This window comes from Triticum dicoccoides, chromosome 6A, assembly GCF_002162155.2.
Source record: "Triticum dicoccoides isolate Atlit2015 ecotype Zavitan chromosome 6A, WEW_v2.0, whole genome shotgun sequence".
Taxonomy (NCBI): domain Eukaryota; kingdom Viridiplantae; phylum Streptophyta; class Magnoliopsida; order Poales; family Poaceae; genus Triticum; species Triticum dicoccoides.
The window spans coordinates 210,166,341-210,183,418 of record NC_041390.1 but is presented as its reverse complement, the minus strand read 5'-3'; positions in this window follow the sequence as shown (position 1 = coordinate 210,183,418).

Genomic DNA, 17,078 nt, shown 5'->3' with positions numbered 1-17,078 from the left:
CTGCCTGCCCTCCCCCTCGACACCCTGACGTGTATGGACGACACACCTCCCCCCTCTCACTCTCTCTCGCGTCCATCCCCTCCTCTCCCTCGCTCTCTCCCGCGATGGCCGACGCGACCATCGAAGCACCGCCGTGAACCACCGCACTCCCCGACCCCTCTCGCCTTCCCATGTTACGTGCAAGCCCCAACGCCATCCGCTACGCCGCCTCGACCAAGCCCAGAGTGCTCGAACGCCTCGAATCGGCTGCCTCGACTTGGTCTTCAACCCTGGGCCTCGGAGATCGCCGGCAACGCCACGTCACCATCGGACCGTCCCCGGCCTCTCCCTTGCCTCTTTTGGACTCGATGTGAGCCCCTACCTCTCTCCCCTTTCTCCCCGCGCTCGTCTACGTCCCCTAACCACCGCGGCCATCAGAGCCAAACTCCAGCCGCCGCCGCAAGCTCCGCTCTAGCGAGCTCAGGCCACCCCCACTCCTCTCGCTTGCTGGAAACAATGCGTACGAGCCCTGGCTCCTCGCCCGTGGCCCCGTCGCCCAAATGGTCGCCGGAGCGATGATCTCGTCGCCCTCCATCACGTGCGGCCTCGCCGACGGCTTAACGTCGGTCAAACCCCCCTTTATCACTAACCTAATGACCCTCTGGGTCAATGATAGATGGGCCCCAGCACCCTAATCTTTTAGTTAGGCTAAATTTAACCCCTTTGTTTAACCCTGTGACACTGACGTGTGGATCCCACATGTCAGATTTGACTCTGGTCAGCGCTGCTCATGGAGGCCTGACGCAGAAACTGTTTTTTCTGGGTTTAGAATAATTCAGGAAAATTCCAGAAAATAGCCAAAACTTCAAAAAATCACAGAAATTCAACCATAGCTCGAATTGAAAAAAACTATATCTGAAAAAATAACAAAAAAAATCCAAGCTATCCATCTGTACCTTTTCCATGCATGTTAGAACACCTTATGGCTTCTGTTTAGGACAAATCAAATAAATGGCATTTGCATATCCACATATGGAGTATGAATTTGAATCATGGATTCAAACCAACTTCATTTAAATTGTTGCTAGTTGCATTATCTCAAACCACCGCATATTGCCATGTCATGATCATGCATCATATTGTTGCATCGCATTGATTGTGTTCCTTCTTTGTTGTCGGTATTTGTCCCCTCTTAGTAGACGTGGTTCCGACAATGAGATTGATGATACCAATGAAGAACTATACTATCTTCAGAAGTGCCAGGCAAGCAAAACCCCCCTTGTTCATTCTGATACAATCCCACTCTCTCGCTTCTGCTCTTTTTTACTGCATTAGGACAACAACGCTTCAACTATTACCTGCTGCGGTAGTTGAACCCCTTTCCTCTGCATGACCTGTCATTGCCATAGTAAGTAGATGAAACCCACTAGCATGAGAGTTGTTTGAGCCCTGATGTGCCTACTCATTCATGCTTGTTGTCATGCCTACTACTGCTTAGAGTTGAGTCAGGTCTGATTCATCGGGGATGAATTGGAATTTGGTGAACATGTCCTACTGTTGAGAGCTAAGTGTGTGAACACGATTTGGTAAAGGTAGCGGTGAGATGCCATGTAGGTGTACATGGTGGGTTGTCTCATTGAAACCATCCTCAGAACTAAGTTCTGTGTTTATGATCCATGAATAGCTACTACCACGCATTGGAATGCTTAAGTGCCCCTCTCGACTTATTAATCACCTTGATCTCTATCCAGAAGTTGCAACTAGTTTCTGGTGTTTGTAGGATATGTGTTGGGGGCCGTGCATAGTGTTGACCCTAGGGGTGGGCTATGATGCAGTAGAGACACGAGGCACAGTGTATCGAGACACCCGTTTGGTGCCTCGGAAACCCTGATCTCATCATTTGGGGCCGTGAGAGACACCCCGGCCAGATCTCCTTGCGGATAGAACCCGAGTAGGCGATAAACCTAGACTAGAGACTTGCGTGGTTAGTCAGGTCGTGGCCGACTCCCTCGCCAGGCTTCCGCTTGAAGGTTGCCGAGATACACGACTTGTACACGGTGGTAAGTGGCGAGAGCGTGTGTGAAGAAGTACACCCCTACAGGGTTGATATGTTCTATTTGAATAGCCGTGTCCGCGGTAATGGACTTCTGGGTTGCTTATACAGTTCATAGACAAGTGAAAGTGGATACTCTAAAATGCGAAGATAAGCGTGAGTGCTATGGATGGCATTCTCGTAGGGAGACATGAGCGGATCCATAGTGGTGTATTGATTGGTGAATATGTGGACTTGTGTGCACCACCCCAAAAGAGTTACTTGCAGTCGTAGTTCAGGATAGCCACCGAGTCAAAGCTGGCTTCCTACAGCTAAAATCCACCTCCCCCTTTGTTGATACTGATGCATACATAGCTAGTTCTGATGTAAGTCTTGCCGGGTACATTTGTACTTGAGGGAGTCCTAGAGTAGGGGGTCCTCGGACTGCCGAACTATATACGTTGGCCGGACTGTTGGACTATGAAGATACAAGATTGAAGACTTCGTCCCATGTCCGGGTTGTACTCTCCTTTGCGTGGAAGGCAAGCTTGGCAATTTTGATATGTAGATCTCCTCCCTTGTAACCGACTCTGTGTAACCCTAATCCCCTCAGGTGTCTATATAAACCGGAGGGTTTAGTCCCTAGGACAAGAACAATCACAATCATAGGCTAGCTCCTAGGGTTTAATCTCTACGATCTCGTGGTAGATCAACTCTTGTAACACTCATATCATCAAGATCAATCAAGCAGGAAGTAGGGTATTACCTCCGTCGAGAGGGCCCGAACTTGGGTAAGCATTGTGTCCCCCGCCTCCTGTTACCATCCGCCTTAGATGCATAGTTCGGGACCCCCTACCCGAGATCCGCCGGTTTTGACACCGACATTGGTGCTTTCATTGAGAGTTCCACCGTGTCGTCACCATAAGGCTTGATGGATCCTTCGATCATCGGCAACGATGCGATCCAAGGTGAGGTTTTTCCCCCGCATAGATCTTCGTATTTGGCAGCTTCGCACTGCGGGCCAACTCGCTTGGCCATCTCGAGCAGATCGAGAGCTACGCCCCTGGTCGTCAGGTCAGGTTCAGAAACTTAAACTATACTTCCGACATTCGTGGAGACTTGATCTTCGACGGATTCGAGCCCGTGTTAGGTGCGCCGCACAGTCACGATGAGCCTGACTTAGCTCTGCCGCCAGACAGTGTTCGGGAGATCACACCCGTGGTAACTCTGGCCCTTGATCTGGAGCAGATCGCGCCGTCCGAGGACGGGTGGATGGACCCCGCCACGGAGGCCGCACACTCAGCGGCGATAGAGCCGAATACTGACTTCACCTCCTATGATACATGTGTTGCCGGATCCTTGGATTCGTCCCCAGCCATGGGCTCCGAACCGCCCGCGTCCATGCCTATCAAATCTGATTGGGCACCGATCATGGAGTTTACCTCCGCAGATATCTTTCAGCACTCGCCCTTAGGCGACTTGCTAAATTCATTGAGGTATCTCTCCTTGTTAGGAGACCCTTGGCTGAACTATGTCCGGCTTGAGTGGGAAGCGGACGACGAAGAAATTCATTCCCCACCCACCACCCACTTAATAGCCACTATCGCCGACTTAACCGACATGCTTGATTTCGGCTCCGAAGATATCGACGGTACGGATGACAATGCAGGAGAAGAACAGGAACCATCGCCCACAGGGCACTGGACAGCCACCTCATCATATGATATATACATGGTGGACACCCCCAAAGAAAGCAATTGCAATAAGGCAACGGAGGATAATCCCCTCAAGAAGCAATCTAAGCACTGGTGTCGTCGGTGCCGCTCTAAGCCCCGCCATAGCAAAAGCAGTGATACTGGCACAACAGACAATAACGCTGCGGATAGTGCCGAAGACGAAGACAATCCCCTCCATCCAGGCTTCGAGCGGGAGGATGGGAAAGCTAGCCCTAAGGAACAGGCAACAAACAGAGAATTAGAGGATGACAATTACATGCCCCTCTCCGATGATGAGGTCAGCCTCGGCGACGAAGAATTTATTGTGTCTGAGGATCCCGTCGAGCAGCAGCGCTTCAAGCGCCGGCTTATAGCCACATCAAAAAGACTGAATAAAAAGCAGAAGCAGCTTCAAGTTGACCAAGGTTTGCTAGAGGATAGATGGACTGAGATCCTGGCAGCCGAGGAATACGAACTCAAGCGCCCAACCAAAAGTTACCCAAAACGCAGGTTGCTACCCCAACTCGAGGAGAAATCATTAAATCCTACGCTCCCAGCGTATGATGCGGCAGACTGACCACCTCATGGCCGAGACAAAGCGGCATATCAGGCCGAAGTCCAGCCCACACCCCGTCGCTAGTTAAACAAAAATACCAAGGCCCGGGGTAACACGAAGGACCTGCGAGAAGTATTGGAAAACAAATTAGGAAATAAAAGATCGGTCTATGGATCATGGGGGCGCGCCCCAATGCGTCACGACAACCGTCACGCAGGATATACTAAAAGCAAGTCTGGCCGGGCCAAACACAGCAGACAAGACTCGTATGAACTGCATCGTGATATATCCCCGCACAGAGGCGCCGCACAACCCCTATGCTTCACTGATGAAGTAATGGATCATGAATTCCCAAAAGGGTTTAAACCCATGAACATTGAATCATATGACGGCACTACAAACCACGCGGTATGGATAGAGGATTTCTTCCTCCACATTCATATGGCCCACGGGGACGATCTACATGCCATCAAGTATCTCCCGCTAAAACTCAAGGGGCTAGCTCGGCATTGGCTGAATAGCTTGCCAGCAAACTCCACCGGAAGTTGGGAGGACCTGGCAGACGCATTCCTGGACAACTTCCAGGGCACTTACGTGCGACCACCGGATGCTGACGATTTAAGTCACATAACACAACAGCCCGGCGAGTCAGCCAGGAAATTCTGGACTCGGTTCCTAACTAAAAAGAACCAAATTGTCGACTGCCCGAATGCTGAAGCCCTAGAGGCCTTTAAACATAACATCAGTGACGAGTGGCTCGCCTGACATCTTGGCCAAGAAAATCCAAAATCCATGGAAGCCCTCACGACACTCATGACCCTCTTTTGCGCGGGCGAAGATAGCTGGTTGGCCCATAGCAACAACACAGCAAGCAACCCTAGCACATCAGAAGCCAGAGGTAGCAACGGCAAACCCCGACGCAACAAACACAAGCGCCGCAAAAATGGTGGAAACATCAAAGATACAACAAGCGGAATGGGCCACTCAAAAATGACAATTCTGGTCCGTCCAATATGGACCGCATACTCGACCGCCCATGCCAAATTCATGGCACCCCAGGAACACCAGCCAATCATACCAACAGAGAATGCTGGGTCTTCAAACAAGCCGGCAGGTCAAGTGCCAAAAACAAAGATAAGGGGTCTCAAAGCGACGATGGCGACAAGGAGCCCAGATCACCAAGTACAGGAGGGCAAAAGAAATTTCCCCCGCAAATCCAGACGGTGAACGTGGTAAACGGCACCTACACTCCCAACCCGGACCGGACGCACACCCTTAGGGATGTCGGCTTAACAAAACCAGTCGTCCCACAATATAAACTAGGGCCGATCACCTTCGACTGCACGGATCGTCCGGTTAACACCAATCAGGGCAATCCAGCCACACTAGTCCTCGACCCAATAATTGACGGGTTCCACCTCACACGAGTCCTTATGGACGAAGGTACCAGTCTAAACCTGCTTTACCAGGACATAGTGCGCAAGATGGGCATCAATCATTCGGTGATAAAGCCCACTAAAACCACTTTCAGAGGTATTATACCAGGTGTCGAGGCCAGCTGTACAGGCTTCATCGCCCTTGAGGTAATCTTCAGATCACCAGACAATTACTGTGCCGAAGAGTTAATCTTCGACATCGTCCCCTTTCGCAATGATTATCAGGCACTTCTCAGATGAACCGCGTTCGCTCGATTCAACGTTGTACCACATTATGCCTACCGGAAGCTCAAGATGCCCGGTCCGGCGGCGTCATCGCGGTTATTGTCAAGGCCGAACTTTCCCTCGGCATGAAGGAGTATACAACTGCTTTAATAGCAGAAGCAACAAGGGGTACCTTCCAACCGAACCTCGAGTCGACGGCCTGATTCCCGGACACCGCCAAACGACTTCGAACTATTTCGCGGCAGGTTAGCCTGGCTCGTCCAGAGCTCAATTAAACACTCCGGCGAAGGCCAGGACAGGCCACATACCGCGACTCAACTGCTCTGCGGCACACAAGCATTTCTTACATTTTGTTTGCAGGTTCAACTTTTCGCAGACTAGGACTGGCGATATGGAAGCAGCTCGAACGCACAAGGAAATCCTTAGATATTCCCCATGATGACCATACGACTATACCCCGGATCCGCACACAACTTCTTCCCTCCTGGTCTCAGCAGGTTCCACGGTCATATTTCCTTTTTATCACACTAGAAAACATGCACGTGCGTTGCAACAGGAAAAATTCATATGTTCCTAGCACAATAAGCATGACTGAAGACCCCTCTACAGGTGCACATTATCTATTTGAACATGGCGGCTTATCTTTGTTGTCACTTATCCTCCTTACCGCCTTCACCGACCATGGCGCCTTATCCACCTGAACGCAATGCGTTTGACGTGGTCATTCCCATGATGATGATGTCGACTACTCCATGCACAACAGACATGGAACCACGCCATTGCAAGTCAATGTCTATTAGTTTTAAAACTAATCTCGTCAAGTTGGACGTGACGCCCGCCCTTCCCGGGCTACGGCCTACATCTAGTCCATACGCGAACCCTCATACACCCACTAACTTTTAAATTGTATATATTATTTTTCAAAATGCATCAACCTTCTTTTTAAAACACATAAAGACTTTTAAAATCGCATGGACCTTTTTAAAGAGCATAATTTTTTTATTATGAATATTTGTAAGCATGTGAACACTTTTTAGAATTACATGAACATTTTTTTGAGGAAGGGTGAACATTTTCAAATTATATGAACATTATTTTAATACGTGAACACTTTTTTTAAAACTAAAGAAACAATTTTTAATGCATGAATGATTTTTTAAAATTATATAACATTTTTCAAAAGGCACAAACACATTTTAAACATGTGAACGAGATATTAATTGGATTTGAAGTGTGATATAAGGTTACACGCACGCGCCTAAGTTTATTCTCCAAGATTTACACATTTTGCAGTTGTTTGCTTTCCCCTCCTTTTTGTATGGATGCATGCTTCTCTCCAGTCGATCTGTTCGGGACAGAGGCAGCGTCGCATTTTAATTGTTTTGATTGGATACATGATGCCCGACAGGCAGCCCACTTGTTTGCTTTCTTCCTTTTTTATGGATGCATGCTTCTCTTCACTTGATCCGCGACACAGGCTGAGTTAATTTCCTCGTTTCTCTTAAGCACACCCTCTCTTTATTTATTGATTCCGTGGCTTGTTGATTGTGGCAACTCACTTGTACTCCCTCCGTTCCAGAATAGATGACTCAACTTTGTACTAAAGTTAGTACAAAGTTGAGTCATCTATTTTGGAACGGAGGGAGTATATAAATAGGTGTGATTTGATGTCAAAAAGGGATGTGGGACTATGACTTGGAATACTGGCCTTGTATTTTTTTGCACAGAGAAAAATAGCTCAGTTGGTGGCATCCTTAAAAATTGTTATACGTCAATACATCAGGATCAGTTGGCCCATACGTCAATACTCTGGAGGGCGACATACGAAAATTATTCGGGCTGCTCCTGTTCCGTAGCGAGCGATTGATGTACGGAGTATATGAAACCTATTTTTATTTGACGCTAACCACTACCCCACAGAACCAATTGGCCATATCACTTTATCTTAGAAAACAGGCCCATATCACGTGGATTTGGGCCCAGCTGGGTGAGCGACGCTGGAGGGATGACGTACACCAGAGCTAGCTGCGACGGACTATGATTAATACCACATCGGATAGAAAAAGATAGATGGGGCGGACGGACGGACGAAAAACGGACGAAATTACGGTGGTTAGAAGCGGTAGCCCTTTTATTAGTAGGTATAGATTATATATACTCACACGCATCAACGTACTATTTAAATACAACATGTGGATTTATATAACGCTTATCTATTGTTATTTCTTGTTAAAATTCTTTTGTCAAGTGGCATCTGTACACCACGATATGCCTTAAATATGCCAGGGGCTTCGTTTTACCCATAATACGACAATCAAGTCCGAACACCTCATGGAAGTTCGGCACCCCGAACTTATAGCATTATATGCATCAGCTCTGAATCATGTCTTGGGTCAAATGTTGGGTTTGCCCGGCTCCCATGTTTTGCTGCCTTACGTTCCGCTATATCGGCTAAGGCGGCACACGGAGAACTAATTGTGTCCCGGTTCTTTCGGACGAGCACCTCAGTAGAGAAAACCGAAAACTGACTGTCATGATACGGTGAGAGCTGGTCAGCTGTTCGAGAGGTTGTAAAATCTTTAAGGATTTTTTCTGCATAATGCCATAACCAATGCAGCATGCGATGGATCGGCTTTTCTTATGATCGGGTGCTTATATAGCCCCTCACGTGGTCTTCCGAACACCAGGGGCTGCGCCTACCTTCCTTTTATAAAGCTCCTATGGCTAAGTGAGAGTGATAAAGCCCTATTGTAACGCCTCGAGACCGATGTGCCAGGTGTCGTCCAGTTATTCGTGGTGGTTGCCTTGTCATTTTCTTGCGTGTCATGCATTGCATATCATTTCATCATGTGCATTTCATTTGCATATGTGTTCGTCTCATGCATCCGAGCATTTTCCCCGTTGTCCGTTTTGCATTACGGCGCTCCTATCTCCTCCGGTGGTCATTTCTTCCTTCTATTGATGTGTGGGGGTTAAACATTTCCGGATTGGACCGAGACTTGCCAAGCGGCCTCGGTTTACTACCGGTAGACCGCCTGTCAAGTTTCATACCATTTGGACTTCGTTTGATGCTCCAACGGTTAACCGAGGGACCGAGAAGGCCTCGTGTGTGTTGTAGCCAAACACCCTTCCATTTTGTCCCAAAACCCACCTAAACCTCCTCCATCATCACGGTCGTTCGATCACGATCGCGTGGCCGAAAACCGCACCTCATTTGGACTCTCCTATCTCCCTCTACCTATATATGTGTGCATCTCCCCGAAATTTCGGATGAAACCCTAGTCTTCCCCTTCCTCGCGCTGCCGGACACGTCCACCGCGTGCCGGACATGTCCAGTCGCCGCGCCGGACCAATCCAGGCGCGACACGTCATCCCGCCAGACCTCCTCTCTCCTCCCTGCCGCCGAAGCCCGCCGGCGCAGATCCGGCCCGCGCGGGGCCGAACCGGGCCAGATCCCGCCGCCGCCAACCATGGGCGCCGCCACGGCGCACCTCTCCACCGCCTCCTCCACCGGCTATCGCCGCCGGACGCCTCGCCGCCATGCGCCTCGCCGCCACCGCGCAAGATCCCGGCCGCCGCCAAGCCACCGCAGCGTGCCGCGTGCCGTGCGCCTCGTGACGCGCCCCGGCCGCGCCGCCCGGTCACCGGAGCTCCTCGTGTCGGCCACTGCCTCCCCTATCTCCGACCATTCTCCAGCGAGCTCCGGCACTGTTCCGGCTAACTCCGTCCATGCCTCGGTTCGCGTGCATGAACCCTAAATCTGAGATCTTCATCATGTCGTAACTTTGCATCCGTAAGTCCGTTTTGGGCATATAGCGTATCAAAATGTTCGTCTCAGAGAGTACATCATTTCACCTCATTGCATCATTTTCATTTGAGCTCATATTGATGCCCGAAATGCTGTTGGAAGAGTGCTATTTGAGTTAATTGTCAGATCTGCTGCTCCAATTAGATATTTGTCATTTTTGCCATGATTATTGTGTGCATGATATGCCCCTGAGCTCTTCATGTGTTTTGTTATATGTATTGCCATCTATCCATAGGTGCAACCCATGTATTTTTGTGATGTGTGTGGTGACTAGCACAAGCTTGCTAAGTGAGGCATTTGTTAATGCTGATTTCAGGGACTTAGCATTTCCACCAAGTCCTTGACCTGTTTATCTCATATGGCCATATGTTCATGTTGTTTCCTAGTGATCCATGCCTCTTTTGAGGATTATCAGTAAGGATGTTTTGTTAATCTTGTAGTGCTCTATCCATCCATGTCTTTGTTTGCAATTATGGAGCACCCTAGCTTGAGTCAATAGAGCTCTACTTTTGCTATACCGTGAATCTGGGTAGATTGTCTACTTGTTAGCGATTTTGCCGAGGATGTTGTAGTTGTTCCATGCATGCTATGTTGTTGTTCTTGCCATGTCTAGCTTGTATAATGTGTATTCTTGTTGGGTGTATGCTTATATTGTCATGCCTTGCTTTGTAGTGAGTGCATCGAGCTCGTATACATGTCTACTTGATATCTGATTTGCATGCTCCAGTTTTCACTAAGTCTGTGATCTGATTATGTTTTTGCCATGTTCACATGCTTGTAATTGTATTTTCTGATCCCTTTTGGGTCACGGTCACTAAGGGACTTTTGTTAAGCTCTTTGAGTAGCTCCATGCCATGCTTTACCTTGCCATGTTCAGGCCCTGTAGCATATAGTTTTCATGCTCGAAAGTGTGCTACCTGATCTGAAATTCCAGACAAGTGTTAATTTCACTAAGTCTGAGATCTGTTTACCAATTGCACTTTTGCCATGCTTGTTTGAACCTGTTAATGGATTAATTAGCCATAGCTCAGTGTTCATCTTTTGTTAAGCTTCATGAGTGGATCCCTGCCATGTATTGTGTTGCCATGTTTGGGTGCTGTAGCATGTTTAACTTGTTGCATTTAGATGGCTACTTGCTATTTATCGCAGATCGGTGCCATATTTGATTTGCTTGCCATTTCCAAACCGTAACTCCGATTCCGGTGATCTTTATATCGTTTTCAAGAGATTTCATCTCACCTTTCCAGTGGCACACTTGGATTTCCGTGTTGGGGCCAAGTTCAATCATTCCTTGTCAAATCATGCATATGCATCGCATACCGCATGCCGCATATCATACCATGTTCATGTGTTGGTTGTTTACTATGTTGTGTGCTTCTTTCCGGTGTTTGCTTCTTCGGGTTGGTTTCGGTAACGTCGCGTTTGTGAGGATCCGTTCGCCCATGTCTGTTTTTCTTCTTCATGGACTCATTCTTCTTCCTTGCGGGATCTCAGGCAAGATGACCATACCCTCGAAATCACTTCTATCTTTGCTTGCTTAGTTACTCGCTCTTTTGCTATGCCTATGCTGCGATACCTACCACTTGCTTATCATGCCTCCTATTTTGTTGAACCAAGCCTCTAACCCACCTTGTCCTAGCAAACCGTTGTTTGGCTATGTTACCGCTTTGCTCAGCCCCTCTTATAGCGTTGTTAGTTGCAGGTGAAGATTGAAGTTTGTTCCATGTTCGGAACATGGATATGTTGTTCCTTGTTGGAACATGTTTACTTGTTGGGATATCACATTATATCTTATTTAATTAATGCATCTATATACTTGGTAAAGGGTGGAAGGCTCGGCCTTATGCCTGGTGTTTTGTTCCACTCTTGCCGCCCTAGTTTCCGTCATATCGGTGTTATCTTCCCGGATTTTGCGTTCCTTACGCGGTTGGGTTATAATGGGAACCCCTTGACAGTTTGCTTTGAATAAAACTCCTCCAGCAAGGCCCAACCCTGGTTTTACCATTCGCCACCTAGCCTTTTTCCCTTGGGTTAGGCCAGCCCAAGGGTCATCTTTATTTTAACCTCCCCGGGCCAGTGCTTGTCTAAGTGTTGGTCCAAACTAGAGCCCCTTGCAGCGCCACCTCGGGGAAAATCGAGGGCTGGTTTTAGTTGTACGGATTGCTTATCTGGTGTTGCCCTGAGAACGAGATATGTGCAGCTCCCATCAGGATGTCGGCGCATCGGGCGGTCTTGCTGGACTTGTTTTACCATTGTCGAGGATGTCTTGTAGAACCGGGATACCGAGTCTGATAGGAATGTCTCGGGACGAGGTCTATTCCTTCGTTGACCGTGAGAGCTTGTGATGGGCTAAGTTGGGACACCCCTGCAGGGATTTTAACTTTCGAAAGTTGTGCCCGCGGTTATGGGCAGATGGGAATTTGTTAATGTCCGGTTGTAGAAAACCTGAAGTTGACCTTAATTAAAATGCATCAACCGCGTGTGTAACCATGATGGTCTCTTTCCGGCGGTGTCCGGGAAGTGAACACGGTGTTGGAGTTATGCTTGACGTAGGTTGTTTTACGATCACTTCTTGATCATACTTTCTCGACCCTGCTTTGCCTTCTCTTCTCGCTCTCATTTGCGTATGTTAGCCACCATATATGCTAGTCGCTTTCTGCAACTCCACCTCATACCTTTACCTTACCCATAAGCTTAAATAGTCTTGATCCTGAGGGTGCGAGATTGCTGAGTCCCCGTGACTCACAGATACTTCCAAAACCAGTTTGCAGGTGCCATTGAGTCCGTGCAGATGATGCAACCAAGCTCAGGAGGAGCTCGATGAAGATCTTGTCCTTTGTGTTGTTCCATTCTAATTGATCAGTAGTGGAGCCCAGTTGGGGTCGATCGGGGACCTTTGTCGCATTTGGGGTCCTTCTTTTATTTTGGTTCCGTAGTCGGACCTTGATTGTATCTGGTTGATGTAATGCTTTATTCATGTAACTGTGTGAAGTGGCGATTGTAAGCCAACTATGTATCTCTTCCCTTATTGTATTACATGGGTTGTTTGCGAAGATTACCTCACTTGCGACATTGCTTTCAATGCAGTTATGCCTCTAAGTCGTGCTTCGACACGTGGGAGATATAGCCGCATTGAGGGCGTTACAAGTTGGTATCAGAGCCTTCCCCGACCTTAGGAGCCCCACTGCTTGATCGAATTAGCTGCCATTGTTGAGTCTAGAAAAATGTTTTGAGTCATTTAGGAATTATATATCGGAGAGTTTAGGAATTTTTTTTACTCCCCAGTCCTTTCGTCGCTCTGGTGAGGCATCCTGACGTAGAGTTTTGACTCTTCTCTTCTCAAATTTCACTAATTTTTTTAGGATCACGCGGGTATCTTGGAATCGTTCCGATGGATTTGTGACGAGAACATTGTTCTTGGTGCCTCCTGTCATTTAGGGGTTGTGGCAGTGTCCCGGGGAGTTGAGCTCCGGGGTGTTGTCGTCACAATTTTATCGTTGCAGTTCTGGAATACCTGAGTTTAGTACGCCGACATCGAAAATCTCTTTTATGCAGTTCGTTGGTGAGATAACCTCGATGCCACCCAGTACTGGGGCGGGAGTTCGGGAGTATCGCCATAACTTGTATAACGGATGCTTTTCGAAGGTTGAGGTAGACGATTTCCGAAGGTTTCTTGGTTATGTGTTGAAGGATGGATACAGCTGGATGTAGGATTTGCTAGTTTTGGGTGAGATATTATGCTTCCCCTGTATCCCCAACACCTGATTCCATAACCAGAAAATTTTGGGAGTTTATAAGTGCGAATTCAAGTAGGCCTTAGGACATCTTTCCGACAGATGTATGATATGAAATTGGGGTTCGACGTCTAGTGGTCCGCCTATTCACGGTTGGTTTTACAGTGGTCTCGTTGTGTCTTCGGGGACAGTTCGTATGTCATGTACACTGCCTTGTACATGATGGTGTTGTACGATCGAGCCCGTGTAGGCCCCACCACGAAAACTTCGGACGAAATCTCTATCATATGTTTGTTCCGGCTTATTTTACAAGCCAATCCTTTTGTTTTTGTTTTGAGTTGTGGTATTCGAGTTGCTTCGAAGTCAAATGCTGATTCCATACCTTTTCCTAAGCGGTGTTCTCATACCTCGATGTGAACACTAATCCTTCTCGATCATCGAAATTGTTTTGTCGATCCTTTTCACCGGCGTGTTTTCTCTTCAGGTGGATCCGATCATTTCAACATCAGCAAGATCAATTATCATTTCTTCTCAATGGTGTTTGTTTCATCCGTCCCCAAGTTGCCTTTGTTTTCCCGCCCACCCACCCTTTTTCTTCAAGGACTCAGATTTCTCAATCAAGTATCATTTTATTGATGGAAGTCTCTCTATTTTTTCTCCTTCAATGTTCTTATCCGGTGATTCTCACGAAGATTATAATGGAGCTTCAAGTTCGTCATTCTTCATTCTTTTCATCTCTGGTGGTTTCAAGTCAAACTTTGTGGATCATATCCCTTTCCTCATTTCAAGGCTTTTTCTCATGCCGGTGCAATTCTTAATCGTTCACCTCTAGCTATATTATTGTCCCGGGGTGCTCAAAGATATCTCAGAAGGCTCGTCTTTTCATTCAAGATCAGTTCTACCTATTTCGAGGATGTTATCTCATTCAAGCCATTTAATCCAACCGGTGCAACCTCTCTTTTAATCTTTTCAACGGTATTTCTTTTGAGTAGGCCCTAACCCACAGGTGTTTTCCCAGGATCTTACCTAACTCTTCTAATTCTCCCGGAGCTATCCTCAAAAATTCTTTTCGAAGTTTGACGTAAGAATGAATTGTCATCAGTCAAATGTCTTTCTCCAAGATCGGTTAAATTCTTTTCATCGTTGGCTCAACCTCTTCGTTTGATCCTTTCGGAGTGCATCAACAATTCATGGTGGTGTTTATCATCATCATTCTCAGATTTTGAAGACCGAAGAAGAGTTTTTCCTCCATATCTTGCTTCAGTCTCTTCAAGATTCGTGCCTCTAGTTTGTTGCCATCCTCTCATAATTATTTTCGATTGTGAGATTTCTTTCCACCCATCCGGAGTAATTCAGGAGTCTTTTCAGTTTGATTATCCGGAGCCCACCATCTAAGATTTATTCATTCTAGCTTTCAGCTCTCATACTCTAAATCTTACTGGTGCATCATTCAAATATCCTCTAATCAGTGCATGATCTCTTCGTTCTCTCATATATAATTTCTCTCAAGCATCTTCATTCATTTGCTAATTTTTCACGGTGTTTCTTTATCTTCTCTTCGTTCATTTTCAATTCTTACGGTGGTTCTTGCAAGATTTTGTCTTCCTTTGTTCATCATATCAATTTATTCATTATTTCAATTCTACCGGTGGTTCGTTGAAGACCTTCCCAAGTTTGACGCTATAACTCTCTTAATCTTTTCTACGAGAATAAGTAATATGTCGAATTCGTTGATTGTCATCAATTTAATTGGTGAAGGATAAGCATAATGTAATTCTTATTCTTGTTTCATCCTAGTGTTTAATTCTTTTTTTCCGGAGTGGTTCATCGTATCACATTCTCAGTTCGAGATGCTTATCTTTTCTTTTCCGGAGTTCCAAACTCTAATTATCACGGAGATCCATCTAAATCATTACAAGGTTTCACCTTGTGTTTCCGACTTCTCTTTATTTTCGTTATTCTTTTTGTTTACCAGAGTTCTTCATGAAGGTTCTACATGATGGTTCATCAAGGATTTATATTCCTTCTCGAAACGTTCATCAACTTTCTTTTCAGAGGAGCTCAAGCTTTCTTCATATTGTAATCCGGAGTGCATTTCTGTCTACCGTATCATTGGAGGTGGTATTATGTCATTCTTGATAATTTGAGTTCATGTTTTCATGATTCACATGTTGTCAAGATTGGGATATTTTAAATCCATCAATCTCGTCATTGGAGCTATCTTGGGTTATATTTTACCTAAAGCCTTCCCTAAGGATTGTCGCTATCTATGGTGTTTATAAATGACCCATGTTATTCATCTATCCTCCCGGTGAAATAAGCTTCTCATCTCCTTGTTGTTATCAATCTAATATATTGTTTTCGTTAGTGGCAGAATTTCACCTCATAGTTTTGAGATGTTCTCCATAAGCCCACTACAACCTTGTTCTTTTCGTTGTGGGTTTTCCAACAACTCCGTTCGACCCTTCTCCTAAAGATGCCTTTTTCAAGCCCTTTTGTGGCATAAGTTGGCATTTTCTTCTCCAATCTACTACTTCAATTATCTATCTTCTATTTCTCCCTTCCGGAGGCATTGCGATGTTGCTCTTTTCATCTATCTTCTCATCTTGTCAAGTTCTTATTCAATTCTTTTTCTTTCAATCGGAGTGCTGCCCGAAGCTGTTCTCCCTTGTTCCTCTTTTCTAGCGGTGTGTTTTCAATTTTGTTCATCTCCATTGCTTTCTTTTCTTCAATTTGTTTAACCTCTCAAGGTTCTTTGGTCTCACTCGTTTGTCAAAGAAGCAACCTAGACGTACCTCTTCTCTTTTCTCTTCCGTTTGTCCCTCCGGTGCCATTCTAGATCTCGGGACGAGATCCTCTCGTAGTGGTGGAGTGTTGTAATGCCCCGACACCGATGTGCCAGGTGTCGTCCAGTTATTCGCGGTGGTTGCATTGTCATTTGCTTGCATTTCATGCATTGCATATCATGTCATCATGTGCATTTCATTTGCATACGTGTTCGTCTCATGCATCCGAGCATTTTCCCCGTTGTCCGTTTTGCATTCCGGCGCTCCTATCTCCTCCGGTGGTCATTTCTTCCTTCTTTTCATGTGTGGGGGTTAACCATTTCCGGATTGGACCGAGACTTTCCAAGTGGCCTTGGTTTACTACCGGTAGACCGCCTATCAAGTTTCGTACCATTTGGACTTCGTTTGATACTCCAACGGTTAACCGAGGGACCGAGAAGGCTTCGTGTGTGTTGCAGCCCAACACCCTTCCATTTTGGCCCAAAACCCACCTAAACCTCCTCCATCATCTCGGTCGTTCGATCACGATCGCGTGGCCGAAAACCGCACCTCATTTGGACTCTCCTAGCTCCCTCTACCTATATATATGTGCATCTACCCAAAATTTCGGATGCAACCCTAGTCTTCCCCTTCCTCGCGCCGCCGGACACGTCCACCGCGTGCCGGACCAGTCCAGTCGCCCCGCCGGACCAATCCGAGCGCGACACGTGATCCCGCTGGACCTCCTCTCTCCTTCTCGCCGCCGAAGCCCGCCGGCCCAGATCCGACCGGCACGGGGCCGAACCGGGCCAAATCCCGCCGCCGCCA